At 35.2% G+C, this 7,170-nt stretch overlaps 1 pseudogene; it reads left to right on the top strand.

The window, feature by feature from the left end:
- The first annotated feature begins 1,624 nt into the window (after positions 1-1,624).
- On the top strand, positions 1,625-2,573 carry LOC131756992 (replication protein A 32 kDa subunit pseudogene; annotated as a pseudogene).
- The last annotated feature ends 4,597 nt before the right edge of the window (positions 2,574-7,170 follow it).

Below are 7,170 nucleotides of genomic sequence, written 5' to 3' on the forward strand. Positions count from 1 at the left end.
GTAAGTATATTCTTACTACCTCAGAAACTCCTATAGGACATTTTCCAATTGTATCTATTTCCTTCACTCCAAGAATTAAATCCTATTCCAAATTCTGTATTTTTGTATAAATAATGTATTTCTTTTTGACAGATTTTGAACTTGATATTTAAATACAATCATATTGCGTGCACTCTTGTGATTTGGTTCTTTGCTCGGGATCAATTTTGTGATATTCCTCTAGAGTAATGTCTGTAGCTGTTGTTTATTCATTTCTTTCCGCCTTTCCTATCCCATCTACTCTTAACACACATTTAATGGATTTTGGTTTGTTTTTGATCTTTTTCTTTTCTTAGTTCTTCTGAGCAAAGCTCCTATCTATATAGCTCTTAGATTGTATATGCAGATGTTTATCTAGGAGTGGAGTTGCTGGGATGCAAATGTGTAACTTTATTAGGTGAACGGGACCAAAATATACTCCTCCTCAGATGTATTGATACCAGAATTGGAGAGCCTCCGCCATCATATCACCATCAAAAACCTCTGTTGTGAGCAAGTTGGTAGCTACGGCATCATCTAACTCAACCAAATCACAAAAGCTCTGAGAGGCCTCATAACACTCAGAAGGGCCTCAGATTTAGTGTGGAATATGATGAATTTTGACCGAAGAAAGACAGGAGACTAGAGTTAAATAACACATTTCTCATCTTTTGCTCTCCTAATAGACTGTTTTTTAGCACAGTGGTTCCACAGACCTCTCCAGAAAAATTCACATGACTAAGCAAGCAGCTGTGTTTCCTGGAAGCTGGCAGCATTACTCTACACTTGAGCTACAATGTCAAACTATCTCTGAAGTAAGGGTCCCACTTTCACACGAACCAGCACTGGTTGACAGACTTTCCCTCCATCACCTCGTTAATGTCTTCCGTTAACTGACTTCCAGTTCTGCTAATATCAAGGGAGTAAAATGGCATTTCATATTAATTTTAGATTGTACTTTTCTGAATATTAATAGTGCCAAAGGTTTATAGACCATCCCTGTCTCTTCTATTGGATACTAGCTCATGATGCTTGTCTCTTTCCTTCTTTGATTATTTGTCTTTTATCCTATTCTTATTTTTTTGTATGAGTTCTTCATATCTATATAAAGTAGATATTAATCCATCAGTTATGTGATTAATATAGCTTATTCTGATCTATGATTTGCATTTATACTCTTTATAGTCAATATTTAAACAAAAAGTTATAGTTTTAATACTAAAGGATTTATCCATATGTTTATTTATGTTTTGTATACTTTTTATCTTTTTCGAGAAATCACTATTCTAAGTCATGAAGATATTTTCCTATATTGTCCTCTAAAAGTTTTATAGTTTTCCCTTCTTATTTATGTATTTAATACACTTGGAGTTTATTTTTGCCTGTGGTTGTAGGTAGGTATATAGCACAATCATGGTGTGATATTTGGCCGGGCCACTAGTTTTCTTTCTCCACTTTACTGCCTAGAGATTCAGAAGCCATCTTGAAACCGTAAACACAGTCAAAGAGAATCTGACCCTAACATCACTGAGCTGCTGAAAGAATGCCATCTGCCTATCTCAAAATTGCATGTTGGGAGGCGGTTAGTGGAACCCACCAGACCAGAACCTTCTGGAACTCTTTACTGAGGGAATCATGATGAAGATGTGGACCAGTGGATTTGAAAGCTGTAGAAGTTCCTCTTTTGGGGGAGCTGGAGGCTACACACAGTCCCCCGGGGGCTTTGGATCACCGACACCTTCCCAGGCCGAAAAGAAATCTAGAGCCCGAGATCAGCATATTGTACCCTGTACCATATCTCAGCTGCTTGCTGCTACTCTGGTTGATGAAGTGTTCAAAATTGGAAATGTTGAGATTTCACAGGTCACTATTGTGTGGATAAGCAGAAATGCAGAGAAGGCAGCAACCAACATTGTTTACAAAATAGATGACATGACAGCTGCACCCATGGATGTTCGCCAGTGGCTTGACACAGATGATGCCTGCAGTGAAAACACTGTGGTTCCTCCAGAAACATATGTGAAAGTGGCTGGTCATCTGAGATCTTTTCAGAACAAGAAAAGCCTGGTAGCCTTTAAGATCATACCCCTGGAGGATATGAATGAGTTCACCATGCATATTCTGGAAGTAGTCAATGCACACATGATGATGAGCAAGTCTAACAGCCAGCCTTCAGAAGGGAGAGCACCTATCAGCAATCCAGGAATGGGTGAAGCTGGGAACTTCGGTGGGAATAGCTTCATGCCAGCACATAGCCTCACTGTGGCCCAGAACCAGGTACTGAATTTGATTAAGGCTTGCCCAAGGTCTGAAGGATTGAACTTTCAGGATCTCAAGAATCAGCTCCAACACATGACTGTAGCCTTAATCAAGCAAGCTGTGGATTTTCTAAGCAACGAGGGACACATCTATTCCACTGTGGATGATGATCATTTTAAATCCACAGACCCAGAATAACTGGATCTAATTGGGTACCCGAGATATTTTCCAGCTGGACTTCTTATGCAATCTCTCGTCTCCAGCTGTGCATGTATTTGGCAGGTTGACTTCTAGGAAGTAGGTTTCATCTATAAAAGGTTTCAATTGAAACTTACTACTCTTCTGTGTTTATGAAGCTCAGAGGGATATGGGCAACTGACAGGGATGTAAACCAGGGCAGAATTTCTTAAAGAAGTTACAAATTAGTTAGTTACAATATCAGGATAAATGGAATTGGAAGAGGGATGCTACCAAGAGGGTTGGGCGGTATTACTTAAATAATACTCAGGAGTATTTATTCCTAAATTGCTTCCTGTTAAGAGTAGGATTAGGGCCTGTCAGCAGAGAGCTAGTCATGAAGCCCACTAACCTCTGCCTGTTTTTGTTCCCCACTTTGGTTATGTGTTGTTACTTTCAGAATTGCTCTTTCTTTCACCTTGTCATAATTGCTGCCCAAAGTGTGTTTTTATAAGCATGGGGTTCTAGAATGGTGGCTTCATGGGGCAGAGAGAAAGATATGTGTTTTGTACAAAATAAGTACATTCATATGTTTAATAAAATAGTTCTATTATTACAGTAAAAAAAAATTGCATGTGCATGAGAAAAATAATCCTCCTTTTTAAAAGTCAGTGTTATTCTAGATTTCTGTTATGTGCTGCCGAATATATCCCTAATTGACAAAACCTTTCTGGGAAACTAATTACTATAAGTTAGTTTTTACTCAGGGGTGATGCTTAGTCATTACATTCAGCCTAACTAGTTGCTTACACCTAGTGGTCATTAAAATTTTCAGAGCCTCTGCCCTGTGGTTTGCTGAATTTTTTCATTGTCACTCATGTTTTCACTATTGCAATTTTTTACAGGATCATTGCAGACCTTCTCGTTGTTCCAGGCTTTCCCTAAATATCATTTCCACAACAAACCACTTCTGAGAGAATTCCAGGAAAGAAATCTATGGAGGGCAAGCCTGTCATATTCATTTTGAGAAATATCTTGAAAGAGTTAATGATATTTTAAGTACAAAAAGTCACAGATTTAAGATTTAAAAAATATATAAACAAGTGATATCCCTTTTAAGTGTAGTCAAACAGACCTCACACTTAACAAAAGTTGGATATTGATACTGATATTTAGTACACAGTGTGTCAGGAACAATGATGTGTAACTATAAATCTCATTTAAATAATCCGCAATATCTTCTAGGACATGAGGATACAATTTTCCTAAATGAGAAATTTTTATCTCTGGATGTACATATTCAGGTCTCAGTCGTTGTTATTTCTTTAGTAGTGCAGTTGATACTGTTCCATTCTATGAAAATAACTCTCACAGATTTTTTTCATTGCTGTTCACCACAAATGCTGAACTGCCTTTTTCTTGTATCCTATCACTTTGTGGAAACCTTCTGGCACTATTATTGCACTCTAACTCCAGAAAGATGGCTAGTGTGGGCAGCGCTCTTGAAGAGAAACACATGTGCCAAATTCTTCTGTTAAGATCATGGATGAAACCACTGAACTATCTAACTCAGTGGTTCTGAATCCCAACTGGACATTAGAACCATCTGGGAAATTTTAAAACATAATGATGATTGGACACCATTCCTAGAAATTCCTATTTAACTTGTCTCAGATTGTGTCCATGAATTAGTTCCTTTGTTTCTTTGTTTTATTTCTTCTGTTATTTTTTCCTTTTAAGCTTCCTCTGGAATCTAATGTGTCTCTGGTGCTCAGAAATTCCAGTCTGATTCTCTAACCCTGGGAGAAGGAGAGAGTTAGTGGCTAAATAACTCCATTAGAGGCAGTCTTAGTTTGTGAAGTATACAAGTGTCCAGCTCTCTCTTAATGTTCCCAAGCCTTCCATTAGGCAATTTCAGTCTTAGAGACTTCGCACACCTTGCTCATTAAAATAGTGCATGTCCTCTATATAGGAGCTAACTTGAAATGTTGAGTTCAAAAGTAGGTTGCTAAACGCATAGAGATACTGGCTATCCCTTCCTTAAAATACAAGGTAGGACACAGGCCAGCACAAAGTGTCTTGACTATTAAGTAGGCCATTAGAAGAAAGAGAACACCCATGTTCTTCAAAATAGTTAATCTTCAAATAATTAACATCAGCAAACACCTTTGATGTTCACAGTAGCTTTCTCCTATGCATGATTCAGACTGCAATTTTTCCTCTAACCTGATTTCTCTCTTATTCCAATTTCATCGTCTATATTTCCTACGAAGTTCTTCAAAATGACTGATTTGTTAATGACCACTTTTCTGTATGGTGTATCTATTCCTTTTAATTCCTATTATCATTCTAAATGCAAGATTATGGGACAAGAGTGACATTTCAGAAATAGAAACACTAAAGCAAGGAAACAAATTTAATGTGAGGGTTAAAACACTGGAATAGTAAATAATAACTCTAAATAGTCTGGCTTTGTAAAATACAAATGCAAAGTACTACAGATGTAAACATAATAGTGGGAAAGTGAAATGTATTTAGAAAGGAAGAAGATAAATTCAGCTTCTTATTGAAATAGAAAAATTTGTGTATTTATTTGAAGTGTTCTCTCTTTCTCTCAATTTCATATAATAGGTAAGAATGAAAGAAATAAAAAAGGTTATTTATACACTGAGGAAAATATTATAAGAGTTAATGAGCTATTTAATGACAGAGTATCTCAATCTTTTCTCGGTAAACTAGAAAATGACCTCGGTTGAATGAGGGTTATTCATTCAGTGAGAAGATTATGGCATGAGAAGAAATGAGGGTTTAAGAGGTACAACAAGAGACTAATAAAAATATTGATGATCCAAAACAAAATCAAATTTAGAGATCATGAATATGGAAAAATTAAGTTTTGATGTTCTTTCCTATTTTTCCAACAATGTTTTGTTCCTCTGGAGAGAGAAGGGGGTGCATAGGAGGAGAAGGAATGTGGATAATAAGACATAAATTAGTATATTAATTTATACAACATTTTATTTCATTCAACAGTTATTTAGTACTTAAGATGTGCTGGGCATCGTGTAAATCAAGGTAAATAAGAAGGATTCTCTGCCATCAATTAATTTATAAGATATCAGGCAACAGAAGTTTAAAGAGAGTGATTGTATATTTTGTCAAATATTTTAAAATAAAATTTTTTAATCTAGGTCATACTATCAGTTGATGTGCAAAGATAATTCATTTTTTTTCCAAAATATGAATCAGGTTTTAATGAAGCAATTTGGACATTTTCAATAGTTAATGGTAGTTTTATATCGTTGTCATTTTCAAAAATCAACAGGAAAAAAATCTTCACAAGAAACATGCATTAATTACCATATTTGTAATTTCCACCCAACTAACTTAGGCCAATCTGTATGCATATCTCTGACAATTATGCTTTTTTATACAGACATATTCTAAAGAAAATATATCTAGTACAATGGATTAAAAATCTCCAAAATGTCAATTCCTAGATTAAAGCAAGTTGACATATATAAATTATTTTACTATAATGTTCACATTACACTTTCATCTGATGAGGAGATAGTTGTTTCAAAAGGAAAATGTTTTCATGAGAAGTAAAGGTAATTAGATATAGATTTTAAAGATCTTTCCTGATTTTACTTTCTTAACAAATCTCTCTTTGTGTGTGTGTGTGTGTGTGTGTGTGTGTGTGTGTGTGTGTGTGTGTGTGTGTTGTATGAATGGCAGTTTCTTGTTTGAGCATGGAAGCATGAATACTTTTATATTTTGTGTTTTCCCTAGTCACTGCTTGTCAATCTAATCTAATAATGATGAAAATATAGATGAAAGAATAATTTAAAACATAAAACAACTTAATGAAATACCATTAAAAAAGAAATGATTTCCTATAATTTTCAGCAATGCTCCATAAAGAAGTGTGGTTTGGGAAAATATACTCATTGAAAAATTTATTCAACATGACATATTAAGGAAATTAGTGAGTAAATATGAGGCCCTTTGTTAAGATACTTCTCTAAAATGCTTGTTTTATCTTGCTCTAAAATGTTTGTTTTATCTTTGTGCATGTGCGTAGGGGAGGTATTTCCATTCAACATAGCGGTAATACAGTTTCTTTTTCAGATGTCTCCAAGCAGAGACCAGGTATTTGAGTAACTAGAAGCCACTGAGGAGAATTAGATGTCCTGAAATATTTAATCATGCAAGCTACCCCAGAAACTAAGAACCCAATTAGGAAACTGAAATTAACATGAAAACCTTTTCACCCCAGAAAACACAGAATAGTAGGAAGGAGGCAATACTAAACACTGCCTCATCTATTTCATGATTTTCTTAGAACCTCCCCTCAATGAAACAAACTAAAGGCATTTTTCTAAATATGATTTGCATATTAAAGCATTCTAAAAAAATAAATGTTGGCATTGGGAAGCTATTTGCAAGTGAAAATTAGAATTTCAAATTTATATCTTTCTTTCACTTCAAAATGCATAATAAAAGTTGTGGCCAGTTCTCATTTAGAGCTCTGTTCTTCCTCTTCTCTTCAATTTTGTCTTTTACTTTTTATTCCTCTATTTTTTCCCTCGATGACCTGAGAACAATTTTTATTTTCCTCAACACACATTTCATATTCTCTACCAATGTGTTATAATGTTTAATTATGTTGTCTTTGTGGCTTCCTGACAATCTGTCCTAATCACATCCACCTCT

This window comes from Kogia breviceps, chromosome 5 (assembly GCF_026419965.1).
Source record: "Kogia breviceps isolate mKogBre1 chromosome 5, mKogBre1 haplotype 1, whole genome shotgun sequence".
NCBI lineage: Eukaryota > Metazoa > Chordata > Mammalia > Artiodactyla > Physeteridae > Kogia > Kogia breviceps.